This window comes from Phalacrocorax carbo, chromosome 4 (genome assembly GCF_963921805.1).
Source record: "Phalacrocorax carbo chromosome 4, bPhaCar2.1, whole genome shotgun sequence".
Lineage (NCBI taxonomy): Eukaryota > Metazoa > Chordata > Aves > Suliformes > Phalacrocoracidae > Phalacrocorax > Phalacrocorax carbo.
This window is the reverse complement of record NC_087516.1, coordinates 38640910-38659445: the sequence shown is the minus strand read 5'-3', so window position 1 is coordinate 38659445 and position 18536 is coordinate 38640910. Positions and strand designations below refer to the sequence as shown.

The following is an 18536-nucleotide window of genomic DNA, read 5'->3' as shown; positions in this document are numbered from 1 at the left end:
TGAAGTAGTCAGCATGGATTCATCAAGGGGAGATCATGCTTGACCAACCTGATAGCCTTCTATGATGACATGAATGGCTGGGTCAATGAAGGGAGAGCAGTGGATGTTGTCTATCTTGACCTCAGTAAGGCATTTGATTCTGTCTCCCATAGCCTCCTTAAAGGCAAGCTAAGGAAGTGTAGGTTGGATGAGTGGACAGTGAGGTGGACTGATAACTGGCTCAACAACAGAACTCAGAGGGTCGTGATCAATGGGGCAGAGTCTAGATAGAGGCCTGTCACTGTTCCCCAGGGGTCTGTGCTGGGTCCAGTCCTGTTCAACATATTCATCAATGACCTGGACGAAGGGATAGAGTGTACCCTCAGCAAGTTTGCTGATGATACCAAGCTGGGAGGAGTAGCTGATACACCAGAAGGCTGTGCTGCCATCCAGTGAGACCTGGACAGGCTGGAGAGCTGGGCCGAGGGGAACCCCATGAAATTCAACAGGCGCAAGTGCAAGGTCCTGCTCCTGGGGAAGAACAACCCCATGCACCAGTACAGGCTGGGGGCTGAACTACTGGAAAGCAGCTCTGCTGAGAAGGACCTGGGAGTGCTGGTGGACAACAAGCTGACCATGATCCAGCAATGTGCCCTTGTGGCCAAGAAGGCCAAAGATGTCCTGGGTGCATTAAAAGGAGTGTGGCTGGCAGATTGAGAGAGGTTATCCTCCCCCTCCACTCTGCTGTAGTGAGGCCACATTTGGTGTACTGCATCCAGTTTTGGGCCCCCCAGTTTAAGAAGGATGTGGAACTGCTTGAGCAAGTCCAGCAGAGAGCTACCAAGAAGATCAGGGGACTGGAGCATCTCCCTTGTATGGAAAGGCTGAGAGACCTGGGTTTGTTTAGCCTGGAGAAGAGAAGACTGAGGGGGGATTTCATCAATACCTATAAATATCTAAAGGGTGGGTGTCAGGATGATGGGACTAGGCTCTTTTCAATAGTGCCCAATGACAGGACAAGGGGTAATGGGCACAAGCTGGAACACAGGAAGTTCCACCTCAATAGGAGAAAAAAACTTTCCTGTGAGGGTGCCAGAGCAGTGGCACAGGCTGCCCAGGGAGGTTGTGGAGTCTCCTTCCCTGGAGACATGCAAAACCCACCCGGATGCGTTCCTGTGCCCCCTGCTCTAGGTGTGCCTGCTCAAGCAGGGGGGTTGGACAAGATGATCTCTAGAGGTCCTTTCCAACACCTACCATTCTGTGATTCTGTTATTCTTTTCTCCTGATCTCCCTGTTAAAAATAATAGAATGTCTTAGTGAGCTGGGTTCAGAAACTAACGACTGCTGCCAAAAAGAAGGCGAGAATAGGCATTTTTCTAGCCTTCATGAGACTACTTTCCTCAGACAAATCAATTTTTCTTCTTAATTCACAAGTTTGACATTAGTGTAGAAATGAAATTACATCAAAGTTTAGGAAAACTTAGGAAAACAATTGTTATTATGAATCAGCGTATGATTCATATGTTGCATGTTACCTTTATTAAAATTAGAAATCAATTTAGTAATTGTCATTTACTTGGTATTAAGCTTGTGTTGATAAAGAAAAACTGAAAAATGAATTTCATAAGCATTTGGTGATTCCAAGTGAAGGTGTGATAAAATGGCGGTTGAAGTTACAGAAGAAAAAACCCAAAACAATAATTCAGTCAGGGGAAAACCAGGTATAATTTCAGATATAAAATAAGAAGCTTTAAAGGTACTGACTGTTAGGAATGTATCTTTGTGAATAGAGTTCTGGCAAAGTGATTTAATATTTAAGGTAGTTGTAGTTAGGCAAATAAAAAGCTCTGGCTCATGGATACATGGAAAATATCCTCACCTATATATTCCAAGTATGGAATAGCATGTGCATTCCTGGTCACCCAATTCTAAAAGTGATATAAAAGAAGTAAGGGAACTGCAGAGACTGTTAAATTGATTAAGGCTCAAATAGCAAAACAGGTAACGTAACATCTTACTATTTATCTAAACACAGTGCTATCTGGATATTTTTTACAAATGTAGAAAAGCTTGATTTAAGTTTTAACATCAGCTAAAAATTGAATATCATTAAGGTGATGTCGGAGATAGAGGAGGCAAGTGGACAAATCTTCTGTGGGGTAAAATAATCTATGAAAAGTTGTTTCCTTACAGTATTGCAAAACTGACTTAAGCTTTTTTCTGTATGTACACTGACTCTGCTGTATAATCTTTGCTCTTTCATTTGTTTGTTTTTGGTTTTTTTTGGTTTTTTGGTTTTTTTTAAATGCATGAATCCCTAAATTTTGCTCAGTTTTGGTTTTTTTTTCTGAACAGTGACCTCCTATTTATTCTTGTTTCTCTCTATTTCTGCTTCCTTAACTAACACAGATCTAGTACCTATTAAAACAAAATAAATAAATCAAACCTTTTTTGCCTCTGATTTTCTGAATCTCATTCTAATTCTTTGTAGTTACTTTTTTAACTAAGTATTTTTGTCAACTCATTAGTGATTCAGCTGTAAAATCATATTTGCTCTAATGCAAGACTGTTAAAATACTTTGATCAGAATATGCTAGTAAAAGAATAGCAGATAGAAAGGTACAATGGGGTCTAGCCACACTATCCAAACTTGAGGCACCTATTCTAAGTGTCCTAAACTTAAATGTCTTTTAAATGCACCATCTCTCCCTTTCATGATATAGAGAATTTAGATTCTCAAGTTACAGATTACTAATGGTGTTAATACACACATTGTAACACATGCACACTCCCTGCCTCATCTGTATTTAACCACTTACTTAGGAATTTAAGGCCTAACTTCAATTCTTGATCCACTCCCTTTTTGTTGTGTATAGGAATATTTTTTTGTTACTGATTTTTTGTTGGTTTTGCAAAGGCAGTTATCTCCATTCTGTATGGATATAGTTCATCAGTGAAATAATTAACCCCATTTTTTTTGCTGGGAGTTGATTTTTGTACCTGCTGGATTTCACTTATTGTGGCAGTGCTTATCCTTGTCAGACTCAAAACCCTGTGTTTGGTGTCTGCATATGTGCGTGCATATATATATGCCATTGCAAAGGTCACATTCTTGCCATATTTGACAAATTGTTCATAAAGAACTATGTGGCTTTAGTACATTGTCCTTAAAAAGGCCTTATTTACCAGATGCCTATGCATGCTATAACTGCACCTTTACTAAAATGCTATTGCGTAGCTTATGATAGCTTTTTTTATAAAAACATATTTTTTTATGTAGGTTGAATTGTGGCTAACCAAACCTCTTGTAATCAGTTATGACTAAATCAATGTTGTACTTCTAAAAAGCCAACATTTGTCTGAATCTTATTATTAAGTTTTAACCAGGGATATGCAGCCAACTAGGATCAGCTATCTATGAATTACAGCTGAGCTATGAGTTCAGAGGACCAGGAAAAAATCCTGTGGTATGTCTTCTCTGATTGACCACTGAGAGCAAACAGGTGTAAACCTTAAGTTACAGTTCCGCTTTCTTCCTGTGGTCTTAGCACACTTGATGATCCAGATACCCACCAACCTGCTTCACAGTTTGATTCTGGGATCAGTGCACTTGATTCTGGGATCCTGTTTCTGAGCAGTGTGTAGAATGAATGCTCTCAGTGAATTCACTGCTTGGCTAATTCTCAGTTTAGCCTGGAGAGAAAAGGCCTTCTTTAAACAAAGTTCTAACAGAATATCCTTGCCATATCTTCAGGCAGTGTCCCGCTGTATTTCCAGCAGTGGCAATCTCTGCTGCCCTTTGATGCCTCTGCTGCTCTGTATGGTTGCTAGACGTTGCCACTGCTGTCCTGTCTATCCTGTGCATGTACATCTGGATGTGTGCATGTGAGAGAGAAAGATGGTTATGATTCAGCCTCAGCAATCCCAATCCTCAAGACATCTAAACTGTGTAAAAGAAGGATGTGGCTAATTTGCTGCAGCTACACAGTAGGGAATGCCTTGTCAAAGGCACCCCCAAAGAAAATTTATGGGAAAGTTCCATGAATATAAGTAAGTGACCCAAATGACCCTTCATCCTTACTTTCTGTGCTCTACTCCTAATCTTTTATTTTGCCTGTTCAGCCTACATGTTGCCATGCGTCCTCCAAGAGTGTTCTTTGCTGCCAATGGAAGCTAGTAGTTTTTGAAATTTTGGGGTATATTCAGATTAATGAAATGGTAGAAGATCTGAGTGTGAAAATCAGTTGCTTACCCTGTTTATTCATAAACAGTATAAGGAAGGAATTAGTTCTTTTGAACTTGTACAGTTTTGCTTTCTTTTGACCAGTCTATCTCTATCACTTACAGTATCAATTTTGTTGACCAAAGGGTGAGAAGCATATATTTTGTCCTTACTTTAAGCTTCACACTTCTTATATTCATGACAGAAACCTTTTAACAGCCTTCTATAATTTTATTGCATGGTATTTTTATTTTTCTTTTTTAATATATATACACGCACACACTTAGGCCAAAAAGTATAGTTCTGATCATCTTGATAACATAGGTTATAGAATCTCTCTGAGTTCTCTTTGAACTAAGGTGTTGTTATTAGCATTTAAACATGAACATTTAGGAGAATACTAAATCATAGAATCATAGAAGATCTCGGGTAGGAAGGGACCCATAATGATCATCAAGTCAAACTCCCCATCTTCATCTAAATCTTGATCTAAAAATTGCCAATACTGAATATACTGCCAGGTGGCTTTCCATGTGCCTGTCACTGTCTTTATCACTGTTCTGATTTCTTCTTATGCTATCTTGCATGCCATCCTCCCCATTTTAAATGATCCGGTCCCTTTTTTCCTTATTTGGAGTAATGTAATTCTTTTGGTAATCCCTATTTTAGAATAATTACTTGTTCTCCAATCTAAGTTGCCACCATCTCTTCAACACACTTCAAAATTGTCTTCTAAAATTGTCAGTGTGCTTCTTTTTATTTTCCTTGCAAATAGTATATAATTAAAGAAATGAATAATATTTATTTTTCTTAGAATTCCAAGCTGCGTCTATCTGGAAAAAAACAAGCAGTGAGAAACCTTGCCGATGACATTCCTGTTCTTTCTGTTGTCTAAAGGGAGACTTTTTCTGTGGATCTCGTTTTGTAACTTCAAAATAGGTACATTCAACTGATGGAAAAATATAATTACTGTCCTTAAGATAATTTATCACCAAACTACATTTGTGACATCAGTCATTATGAGGTCTAATGCATGTAATTGGCAAATGTGTTTGCATCTCATACTTTATTCTAATTGACATCTACCATATTGCTGCTGACAGCTTTTCAGCCCAGATGAATGCTGTTTGCCAAGAGCTATTACTACTTTGCTGAGGTAGTCATACATGGATACATTATAGCGAAGGTACGGAGTAAAAATTCACTATGTTTTTTTACTGCTCAGGTGTCTGGGTTCACTAGTTCTGAATAGCGAGGCTTTGACATGCATCAAGTAGATTCTTGACAGTTTGACAATATGTCACTTCTGAGGGTTTGCACAGTACACCAAAAGAGGACCATTGAAATACTGAAAGGTTACTATGTTCTTTGAAGCACTGAATATAATTCATGCAAGACGAAACTTTATAAATTAAATCTCTGAAGAAAAATGTTTTACTAGAGAAACTACCATTAGACATTTTCTCTCTTGTAATAACATTACATTTTGTCATCAGTACTCATGCAAGAAGACGATAAAAGTTATTTTTATATGTTAGTGAAGGCCATAAGAGACTTTCTAGAGACATTAAATAGGCAGCATACCTACTACAGTGACATCCTGTCAAATCATAAAAAGTGGCCTGTCACTCTCGGTGGACTAAATCATGTTGTGCTGTTGCTCATATGTAAAGGTCTTGGATAATAAAGATAAAATAATTGTAGCTCTAGTGAGATTGGGATGTTTATATTTGGTATCTTGGCTATAATTAATCCACTCAATTTTCAGAGGAAAAGATAGTGAAGCACAGCATTACTGTCTTAAAGTGGTTGCACAGCTCAGATATAATAAAAGTGCAGATCACGTTCAGCTGACACATTAAAACATGAAAGCTACACATTTAACCAGTTTTTATAGACAGTGGTACCTAAAAAAATCCTTTGTTATCATCATTTGCAGTACTACTTTTTTCCTATATACATAGGCATATATTCTTCTGTCAGAGCTGCTTGAAACTTCTTGAATATTAAAGACTACACATGGTAAAAATCAGACCAAATTTTAAAGTTAGATAAAGCAAAGTCTTATTTCATAACTTTAAGGTGCTATTAGATTCAAGTATATTTTAAGTTGCTGGTTTCTATCTTCTTTGCAACTTCCAAATAAGAACTTTTAAAAAATTTCATTTTGTTTCATTTCATATTAATGTACCTTATAGGTTCAGTAGCTAAAATCCATCTGAGAGCACAGTACTTGCAATATTTCGCTCACAGTAGATAGACCATTCTGGGTTCATTCAGTCATATCTGGATTTTTATTAAAAAACTCCAGTTTACAAGGGAAAGAAATGGCTATAAACTTTCCTCCTTTTTTCATAAAAGAATCAATTTAGAGAAACATTTTTAGCTTTAGTAAGTTCTAAGTGTTTACAAGTAAGTATTGTTAAAACTTCTCTGGGTGTTGGGTAGCAAGCCTTATTCCCACATTCTTTCCTCATACCATGCTTATAATAAGATATTGATTAAATTGCTGTTGCTCTAACTAACTCTCCCTTCCTAGGCAGCATGAATTGCATCATGAACTCTTTATGGCTTCATAACAACTTACAACATACATATTGTTTAGAGAATTATCTATGTAATATTTTCATAGTATCCACATGTGAGGTATGGAGGCTTCCACAGACCACGTATAATATAAGTATCAAATCTAGTGCAATTTCTTTCTTTCTTTTGGTAATTTCAGAGTCAAGTTTTTAAACCTTCTTGCTATCAAAGCCACGTTTTCAGAAAGTGTGACATTTAGTTATGCAGCAGTAAAGACTTATGATTAGATTTTTTGTAAATAAAGTAGTTTGATACTTTCAAGCAGCAAGCTTATACACTATTTTTCATCTTACAACAACCATTTTTTGCAGTTTCATGCAGTCATTTTCTCAGAGACCTTACTGGAAATGAGCTTCATATTTTTAAGATAGTAATTGGACATAATTTTTCTACATAGGCCATGTTACATACACATGAGAGAGTTGTATTTATACTTGTAGAAAATGAAATCATGTCTTTCTTATTTTAAAAGGCGAAAATGATAGCAACAATAAATATGATAATCTCATTTATATAAAACTCTGAAAATGCGTCACTTACACTGTAAATGATATATCCATAACCAAACAAAATCTATCTGAAGGTTGCCTTAATTATCTGCATGAAAAATAATAGAAAAAATTGTGAGAAACCTTTAAAGAAGATGTTACTAAGTAATCTAAGCAATTTTTTTTAGCACTGTGCTAGGCAATATATAGCAACCATTCTCAAACTTTAAATGACAAAAAGTTTCTTATACTTTGCGTCTGCTTTTTGCAAAACACCGTTCATCCATACACTGCATGTGCCTGTTTCAGGTATAATATCTATTTGAAAAGAAATTTAGCTTTGCATATATTTAAAATATATGATAAATAGCCATATGCAAACGGTATAGTGTTCTAGAATTTATTTTTTAACATTTTTTAAATGTTAAAAAACTCTCTCAATAAATATTCACTCTTATTTTAGGTTTTATCACAGAATTATTATTTAGGTTAGAAGGGACATCCAGAGGTGTCTAGTCCAACATCAAAACAGGTGTAATGACATCAGGATGGTCTTGGCTGTGTCAAGTTGAGCCTTGAACATCCCCAGAATGGATTCCACAACCTCTCTGGGCAACCTGTTGCCAAATTTAACCACCATTATGCTAATTCTGCTTCCCCCCTGCCCCACCCTGAGCATGTAATTGAAACTTCTCATGTTTTCGTCTGTTACCTGTTGTCCTATCGCTGTGCACCTCTGATGGGAATCTGGCACCATCTCTCTATTTTCTGATGAAGCAGTTGTACAGAGCAATAAGGTCTCACCTTAGCTTTCTCTTCTACAAGCTGAACAGGCCTTGTTCTCTCAGCTTCTCCTTGTATACCATGCTTTTCAGTCCCCTGACCACCTTGTTGGCCTTCTGCTGGAGTCACTCAGTATGTTGATACCCTTCATGTACCAGGGAGCCCAAAACTGGGCATACTGCTCCAGGTGTGGTCTTACAAGTACCAAGCAGAGGGGAAGGATCACTTTTTTGGATATGCTGCCTACACTCTTAGTAATACATACCAGGACGCAGTTGGCCTACACTACACATGAACAACTGCTGGCTCATGTTTAACTTGTCCACCAGGCCCATAGAGCCTTCTTTGCAAAGCAGCTTGCCAGCTGGCCCTCAGCCTGCCCCCGCCTTGCTGCACAGAGCATTTCCATCCCAGATGCAAGGCCTCACACTTGCTCTTCCTGCACTCCATGAGCTTCTGGTCAGCCCATTAATCTGGCCTGTTCAGGTCTCTCTAACTAGCAGCCCCACCACCCAGTGTATTGACTGCCTCCTCCAATTCAATGTCATCCGCAGGCTTGCTGAGAGTGCTGTCATCCAGGTTGTTAATGAAGACATGAAACTACTGGGCACCAACTGGACTTTGCACCACTCACCACAACTCTCTGAGCCTTGGTAGTCCAGCCAATTTTCCATCTGCCTTTTAATCCACTTGTCTAGCCTGTTTCTCACCAGTTTAGTGATAAGGAGACTGTGCCTTGGTAGAATGAAGATGCACAACATCCACTGCCTTCCCCACATCCACAGGTGCCAGTCACCCCACAGTAGAGAGCAATGAGGTTGCTCAGGTGTGATCTGCCTGTGCGTGCTGTGTGGGCCAGAAATGGCTTCTAAGATCTGGTCCACAACCTTTCTGTGGACTAGTTAAGGCTGACCATGCAGTTCCCTGGATCCCTGCTTTCTGCTTGGCTTGAAAAGGAGTGTGACAGCAGCAGCTTTCATCACAAACATTTCAAAAAGGGCATGCAGCAGCCTCGCAGTGACATCCACCAGCTCCACAGAAACCTCTGAGGATGCCTCCCACCTGGGTCCGTGGACTTGCATACATCCAAGTGGGTTAAGCGATCCACTCCTTCCTCTCCTATGGGTGCTGCTTCATGCCCACAGACTGTTTTAGGAGGCTCAGGGACCCGGGATGCTTGAGGAGAAGCCTTAGCAGTGGAAACCGAGGGCAAAAAAGGCATGGAGTACCTCAGCTTTCTGCCCCATTGCTTACCGCTAGCCCCCCCCCGCCGAGCAGTGGCGGCAGCGTCCCTGTAGCCGCCTCCGTGCAGCTTCAGGCAGCCCCGTCGGGCGCCGCCACCGCCCCGCGCACCTGCCGGCAGCTGCCTGCGTGCCGCCGGCGCCCGCCGCGGCACCCGCAGCCGCTGCCGGCAGGGCGCAGGCACAGAGCCGAGCCGGCGTGCCCCACCCCGCCGAGTACCGCGCTGACAGCCGTGCGGAACCGGCCGCGGCGCTTCTGGCAGGACCAGGAGCCCGCCAATATAGCGGGGGCAGCGGGTAGCCTCGGGCGGGAGCGCTGCCGCTGCCTCCCTGCCGGCACATGGCGGCCACCCGCCCTGCGAGTCGTGTGAAGAAGGCTTGGCCCGGTTGCCCTGCGCGCGGAGTTAATTGTGACGCAGTGAGTGCCGCTGAGGCTGGGAGCGTCCGCTGCTCTTTGTGCCCTTCATGATTTTTTCTCTTGCTGAGGGGTAGGCTCTCTCAAGAAGTAGGGATGTTTTCAGAAGTGTTTTGTAGGCCCTGGAACTGTTCTTTTGTCCCTTAAAAAAACTTTTTTTCAGCCTTAAACTGCGTAGTTGAAGAGCGGCAGCCTGTGGTTAGGCATAAATTGTGCCTAAGGACGGAGAAGTTTGTGAGGGCCCGTGTGGCGCCAGCCGCCGCGGTCGGTGGGAAGAGTAGCCAGGCTGAGGGAGGCCCTGCAGCAAAATTCAGCCGATGAAGGTGAGCCTTCAGCTTCCTCACTGGAAGGTTTTAGGAAATGGTTAAGGTTGCTAGGCAGGTTACCATGTTGTCATGGAAAGAGAAGTAAAAGAGAGTTTGAAAAAGCCTATCCTTGGAAAAGGAAAAGGGGTGGGGGGGTTTTGGGTGGGATTTTTGGTTTTTTTTTTTTGTTGTTGTTGTTGTTTTTTTTTTTAAGTATTTATTTATTTTACTTTATTTATCTGTGAGCTTTGTGAGGGATGTTGGGTAGAAGCCCAGGCATGTGTTGCTGGAAGATAAGAAAAATAAAGTAAAAAAAGAGACTGGATAGGTAATTTTCTAACACTATTTTGATAGATGTTCCTTATCTGGGATGCTATTATCACGGAGGTAGTAGAATTACAGGGCTGAACTGCTTTTCTTAAGGTCATTTTATGTGTTAAGGGTGGGGTATTAAAGAGTAGAGAAGCCAAAGAAAGTCTTATGAAAAAAATTAATCTAGTACTTAAAATGAGATACAGATGTTAACATAGTCTTCTCACTAGGGAGAGCTGATATTACTTATTGTTTTTATATGACAAAGAGACTACTCTCCCAAGCCCTTGTTTAAGAAGAAGGCTGCATGCAGGGAGGGGAAGATGGACTTCAGTGCATTCGTTTTAGACTTACCTTCTTGTGTTAAACTTTCCTTATGCAGTGAGCTATAATTTTGCTCATAATCCTGTATTAGAAGTGTACAGTACATACTAAGGTTTGTGGAAAGTTATAGTCCCTAAGTTCCATCCCAGTGTTAAAGAAAGCAAATTAAGTTGATAGACCAGAGAGGACCAAGTGCCTAGAAGGAAAAAGAAGGGCAAAACTGAGCTAGAGTAGCAGAGAAGCTGAAAAAATACAGGGGGAAAAAGCATATAAAATAATTTGTTGCTATGAACATCTAGTTCCTTAATTTAGACAAGAGGTAGCCAGATCAATGCCCACATCCTTTGCCAGTTTCTGTGGCAGGGTGGAGGAACACCAAACAATGTGACACTCTATTAATCAGTTCATTGAAGGTTCAAGTGAGGGATAGGCTATGTCAGGGAGGTCTTTGCACACACATGTACACATGTGGTTAACTGGCACCTGCCTCTTTTATCTCTCCTGTGAGTTGGCACAGCTGAACCTGGGGAAATGAGGCACTTGCACCCAGTGGTCTTAGATTCAACTGGTTTTGTCTTTGATGTTCTTTCCTTTAAGTAAAACACTTCTGGTAATCTGATGAATACACCTCTCTGAAGAGCTTGACACAGTAATGTAATGTAGATGTCCCGAAACAGGAGCATCCATTTTGAAAATCGTGTAGTTAAAAATATAAAACAACATTTTCTTTTTTAAATGTACAGAAAGAACTGGAAAACCCATTCTGTACATGAAAATTACTGCAAGTGAAACAAAAATACTGTTACTCAGAAGAATCTTAACTGAGAGATGAGAGGAAATGGTAGGACAAATCCATGTATAATTGCATAAAACCTTAAAAATTAAACGTAAACATTTAATTACCTGTATCATACTCTGTTAGCCTCTTTGCGAGAGGTAAGTGGTCTATAGAAAGTGGTAGAAAATTCAGGGGCCAGTATTAGAATCTAGGATGAGCGATACGTTAGAATGCAATGACTTTAGCTATTAAAACAAATTAATTGCACAGAGAGTCGTGCCTTAGAGAAATGAGTCCAAATTATTTAACTGCAAGGCTGTCTCAACTAGAAACAAAAAACTGTCTTTCTTCAGATCTTGATTTTGTGCAGAGACTGTTGTTGGTGTGATTTATAAAGCTGGAAGATACGCATGCATGGAAAAACCAAATCTTTACATGATGTATAGTAACAACATATTTGAGAACTTAAAGATGGTGAAATTTCAAAAGCTTAAAAAGGGGCTGACAGAAAGACCTGAAGAAATATCCAAAGAATGGTAGATAGTTCTCTTAACTGAATTTCTGTGAGGGATCTTAAATTATCAAACTGTTCTCTCTAAGTATCTCTAAGAGATGGTGAGAATGAACAGCTAGCATAGATTGGTAGGGAACAAGCCAGATTTACCGTATCTCTTTTGAAAATATTGCAGCAAGCCTTAAGGGATAGACGAGATACGATATAACTTGAATTCAGTAAACTGCAGTTTTGATAATCTCACATAGCATTCTCTTAAGCATTCTAGGGAGCTGTGGTCTAGATAAGACTGGTCTAAAGTTAGTACACAAGGGTTTTTTTTTAAAAAGAAAAGTTTTTTATTTATTCACAATCACTCCTTTCACCAGTAACCGTGGGAAGGTGGGGGGGAGGAGTGTAATTCCATAAAAGTCTGTACTGGATATAAGGTTATTCCAGAACTTTGTTGGTAGTTTGGTAATAGAGTAGATCCTACTCTTGCTGCAGTCATATTAGTATAAGGCAGGACTCAAGTTCAAACTAATCACAATTCCAGAAATGATGGAAAATAACAGATGTACAGTTTGATAAGAACAAGCACAGGCACTAAGTAAGAGTAATTAACTGCACAAGTACGAGATGGAGAATTCCCTCTAATGCTTCAGCAAAGAATATGGGGACAGTATATTCACCATGCCATACTGTTACATGTGTAGCTGGTTCCAGACTTTTTGCTCTCCTGCATAAGTGTTTACTGTCCCTTCATATCAGCAGTACCAGAGCTCAAGAAGTATTAAAATGCCTGGCAGATGTCCTTTGGCAAATCTGAAAACATTTCATGCCTCTATCACCCTTTATGAATTTGAGGCATGGCATACTAATTTCTGCCTACCCATTTACTGGGTTGATAGTCTGTGGCAGAGGCACAAGAGATACAATATCTGAAACTGCTAAAACAAGATCCACTAGAGCTATTTCACCACAGATCTTCAGGAGTGGAATGTGTAAAACACCCAGTGAAAGGATTTGTAGGCTCACATTGTCTAGGTTTTCAAAAAGGACAAACAGTACAATGTACCTAGTTGTTAGTAGCTCATGAAATTGTTACAGGCATTAAAAGAAAACTTAGAACCAGGTTTATTTAACCTAGGAAATGAGAAGAATGAGGATAGGTATATATAAAATAGTTGTGAAAGGAGATCAGTGTAAACTATTTGCTCTTTCTGGTTTAGATACGACAAGTAGCAGTGTTTAATTTGCAGCAGAACCTAGATGCAAGAGGTAAGAAAAAGGTCTTTGAAAAATAAGAATGGTTAACTCCCTGGGGTAGGTTTTTTTTATCTGGAGGATAGTCCAGCTTCGACTTCAGCTATTTAAAGAGAGATTGCACTGGCGCTTGTCAGTACTGGTTTAGATGTGAAGCAAGATACAGCTGAACACTGCTTCCTATAAGAAATACCAAGACATATAAACAGGCCCTCTTTATGCCTTATACCTATCGCTTCTTAAGTCACTTTCTGTAGAATTCTGCCAAGTATGTAAATAGGAACCAGGAGATGGAATAGAAGCTGCTGCTTCTGTTTCTGCTGAAAAACCAAATAAAAGTTATGAGTTAACTCTACTGTTAAAATAAACATGACTATTTATTTCATGTGTTCTATATAATACAGTTGTTTGACATGCTGAATGGCAGCCTGGTTGTGCTGTTTTGGAAGGCTGGACCAGTTCCCTCTGTGGTCATTATGTTTCTCCTCTCAGGCCACCAGATGGCTGTTTAGGTGTAATGATAACAGCTGTTTGATTCTTCTTGCCAGCCGTGAGACTGAAGAACTCCAGAATCACTTGGGTACTACAGGATTAAACAAAGACAAAATTTAAACTTTTATCTTCTGTAATGTGGTAATTGCATATTGATGAAGAAACATACGGACTTTGCAGTAAATTGTTGCTCAATGTGTTATTTTTTAATTTCTAATAATCTGGTTTATGTTATTTTCTATATTTATTTGTACTTACTCTGTACCGGTTATTTCCTAGGTGTATCTACAGAAAGACAGAAAATTAATCACAGGAACAGAACACTCTGGATTTTCTTCTGATGTGCAGACTACACTGATTGAAGTACTGAATCCACATACAGCACCACCTTCCTGTAAGTAGGCTCAATCAGTGTGAAACACATTGTATGAAATTTTGCTGGGTTTGTGGTAGTTCAGTACTCTACAAGGAAAATCTCTGATCTAGTATTCTACCAGAGAAACACTGCCATATATTTAAGTGTAACATAAGAAAGAACAATGTGAAGACTTAAAACATCTTCTGACAGATGTTCCCCCACTGTCTTTTCTGAAATTCAAATTGAGAAAGGAGAATCAAGAGTCACAGACACTGTTAGCCAGTTTTCAGAAGTGGAAACTAACTGTACGCAATGGGAGATGTAACAATGAAGTGATAAGGCAATAAAAGCAAGAAATAGAGTTGCAGCAGGAAGGGGCTATAGGCATAGCTCTATTTACTTTGTTCTTGTCACCTTCTCCCTGTGTCACTAAGACTAATGGCATTATCTCATCTGCTTTTAAATAAATATTATTAGTTAGCACACCTTTACAGCATCAAAACTAACAGACATAGCATACGCTTGTTGTTCGTTGTTACTCCTGGTTATATGCCTCACAGTTGATATCACGGGACACAGAAAGATAATTCTGAGACAGAATGACAGTCTAAGAATCTGTGTGATGAGTAAATATTGAATGTTTTTTTAAATTGGATTCTATCACAGTACTACAAGCTGAGATATAAACCTCCTTATTATTATGGGCATAAATGGATATTTTTAGGTATTTTGAATTCACAAAGTATCCAGGTGTATAAATTTGGGTCTTCAGTTATTTGTAACAGGCATTTGGGTAGGCATACTAGTTTTCTGGCTTCAGACTTCTAAATTTCACATACAAAATAACACCATGGAGGTTTTGTGATTTATTAACTGATTTAAGAAAAAAAAAAAGAGAATGTCTCACTGGCTTATTTGATAGGCTGTCATTTTATATGGTTGAAATGTGTAGTGTAGACATGCGAATTCTCCTAGATGATAAAAATAGAGTGTGTTGATAAGGGGATAATATACCTATGTTTTTTGGAAGTCTGACTCCTTGAAGTAATTGAAATTCAGACATTGACGTTAACTGGAATATTCAGTGCAAAGGCGCTAAAATATGGGACCAAAATTAGAAAATGAGAATTTTTATTGTATCATGTATTTAACACTGTCAGAGTCAAACATATCAGTGTAATTTCTGCATTTTATTTTCTGTCCTATTATAATATATCTGCATCTTCTGAAAAAGCTTTTAAATATGCAGTAGTATCATAAGTTGTTTTGTATGATTTTTGGCTTAAAGTTGACTTTTTGCAGGGATCTAGGGGATTGTAGCTTGCCATCTGTTGCTTAAATCTCTGTACATTTCTACTGCATTGAATGGATAGTCTTTAGCCTGGCTTCATGATTTGGAAATAAGAAGTGATGTTTATGAGATCAGGCAGTGTGAGGTTATGTTAGTGCTCATTTGTTTATATCTGCACTCACTGCATTTGAACCCTCTGGAAGGGGTGGCGTTTTGAAAGAGGGGGAAAGGTCTTAATACTATGTTTCTAAAACTTATATGGAAATGAATGGCTGAGCAGAGGAGATGGAGTCGTGTACTGACTGTCTATAGTGTAAATACAAACTATATTGGACAGGGAGTAAAAAGTTATAGTTAGCTCTGTTATGGGAGAAGCTTCAGACAGCTTAACACTTCCTTACATACTGAAAGTTTGTCAGAAACAAAGTATCCTATGTTTCCTCATGCTTAGTGAAAATTCTTGCTTCTAATGGCTGTGATGAACACTGCAAACCTTTTGAGCTTGAGTCATCAAAACCCAGTGCTCCCAGCGGAACGCTGATATTATTTACAAACACATGGAGATGTAGCTGGAGGAACAGAATTCATGTAACGCCTGAGTGCAGCCAAGTGAATGCCTCTTGTTCTCAGCTTTCAGTTTGGTGTTTTAGGTATGTTTGTAATACTTCAACATACTTCTAATGGTGGAGCTGTTTTTCGGTGGTAACCATTTGTGTATGAAATAATTGAAGTTTGTACAATAAAGCATAGCTCAATTTACTTGAACATGTAAATCGGCTCATTTATGAGTCACTTGTGTATGACTGGTACAGCAGTATTCCACATGGTAAGTTAGGAAGTATATAGCAATTGACATATAATAATATTGAAACAGATTGTCCAATACATTTATTTCTTTGACAAAAACTGATCGGTTTTCATTTGTCAAATTCTGTACTGCTCTTTCATTGAACTGAAGGTGTACTTCGTAAAACAGCAGTGACTCTGAAGTCTAGTGTGTTAAAATTTGGTAATTGCTTTTGGCAAATAAACAAATAATGAGATTAAGTCAAGAATCCTTGTTAAATTTCAAGTGCAAGGTAGTGGGAACACAAAAAATGCTTTATGATGAGTTTTTGTCAATCTGTATAATTTTTCAGTTAAGCAGTCATAAATCAAGGGATATTGTATTTTTTGAGGCTCATTAAAGAGGCATTATAAATTAGAATAGTGAGGCAGTCAGTATAATGAAATGATGAATGCCTATAACTATCTCTGTATGTAAATGATCTGAGACAGATTTGCTGGTACTACAGAGGAGAATAACAATCTATTTGACAGTTCCCTGTAGGTGCTACTTCTGGATAGAAGTGACAGATTTTAAATGTAAACCTCTTCAACAGCAAGCACTTATTAGCACTCAGTGGGGAAAAAATGGCAATATAGAATAAGACAAATAGCAGATAATGCCATTTAAATAACTTTGTTCTTACAAAGCTTTATTGCCAATGTGTTAAAGTCTGGGAGGTTGGTTTTCATGTTTGTTTGTTTTCCTTGACAAAGATCAGGTAGGTGAGAGAACATTTTGGAATTTAGAAAATTGTAATCAGAATCATTTAAGAACATTCACTGAATATTATGGGAACTCTTGATAGAAAATATATGCATGTGCCCTTTCATCAACAAACTTTTTGAGAAGTTATTTGGTAAATATAATTATTATCTGTGATAAATGTTAGTACTGTCTGTGTTTGCTGCTGTTACTTGATTTACCAAACTACCTTTACTTGTTGTTTCCTTTTTTATTCTTTTTTCCCGTGATAGAATGGAAAACAGTGGTCTTTCAGATCTCCAATTTTAATAGAAAAAGGGCAGAAGCGGTTAATGAAACCAGGTTAGCAATAGCTAATACTTTTTAGGACATCTTATGATTTTATTTCTAGGTCATTTGTCTCAGTCCTAGCCTGAGATGCTACTCATAGAGGTATAAAATATTAATCTGTGTGAGATTCACATTTCGATAATAATCCAGCTCTTCACCAGAGATCAGCATTAAAGTAGTTCAGGGGACTATCAAAAACACTTGATTTATTTCTTATCCTACTTTGTAATAGATTAGGTTAAGGATTTATATTTCTTTAAAGTATGAATCTAGGCACATGAATTGATTTTTCAAGTTGTCAAAGCTTACTTTAAAGCTTTTTCTTTTTTTGAGATAGCCGGTCCTTAATGAAATTTTTTTTCCTATCTGCCAGCCAAACAGCTGCTTGAAAGGGTAGAGATTAAGCCAACACTGAGAGTGATGCAATGTCTACATGTTTAGATTCCATATGGCCTTATGTCTTTTAGTATTATGAAATCTGTGACACGCTGTGATTTTTCTTTGTTATCTTTTGTCAACTGTTAAAGCTACCTTGTGTTGCTTGCACTAAATCTCTTCAGAACTTAGTGTTTCACTGCACCACTGCAGATTTGTAATCCCCTTTCATGGTGTTAAATTATCAGACACATATGCACTGTATCTGACTTACTGGATATATTTATTGTTCCCCTGACTACTGTGCTTACTAATTTGTTTCTTTATTGCTTTGCCTTCAGTTAGGGAATACTCACCCTCTGTCTCTTGAATTTTAAAAGAATAGCCAAAGTTCATTGCTATGTACTTTTTGCTGTTAGTTTTCACTGTTTCAATTAAAATCTAGATCATTTTCCTCACATAGATCCTGATCCATGTTCATGCAGGACAGCTGAGGTTCAAGAATGTAAAATGTGAATATCATCTCAGTGGGGAAAGGAGAGTAAAGACAGATTTTATGAGAGAATTTAAGCAATAATTTGTGACTGTACCAGACTTCTCGCATAGCCAGACTTCCTTTGGAAGTAAGGAGGAGTTCGTAAGTCCAGGAAATGTATTTTGATCCTATTAACGTAGCCTCTTGAAATGATGACAGGGCTTAAACTATTGCTGAATTTTATCTCCTTCTGTTTGCAACACAACAGAGTTGTAAACAAGAGACACTCAGTCACATTAGATAGAAGAGCTTCCTATGCATGTACTGGCTCAACATTTGCTCCCTTTCCTTCGCTTCCTTCTGTGTTCTCCATTGTCCTATAATCCCTCTTACGTTAGATGCCACAAGTATTTTAAAAACTGTCTTGCCTATCTGGTTGATTAGACCTCTGAAATGTTTTGAAGAAAGTGAAAACATCTAACATCTACCTTT

The 18536-nt window shown here is 38.6% G+C and overlaps 1 long non-coding RNA gene across 1 annotated transcript in view; it reads left to right on the top strand.

The window, feature by feature from the left end:
• The window catches only part of LOC135313265 (uncharacterized), a 542083-nt gene that overhangs the window by 44642 nt on the left and 478905 nt on the right, over nucleotides 1-18536 (top strand). Inside the window, exon 2 of the long non-coding RNA XR_010372880.1 lies at nucleotides 13964-14078. This is a non-coding gene — a long non-coding RNA (uncharacterized LOC135313265). The remainder of the gene's footprint in view (nucleotides 1-13963; nucleotides 14079-18536) is intronic.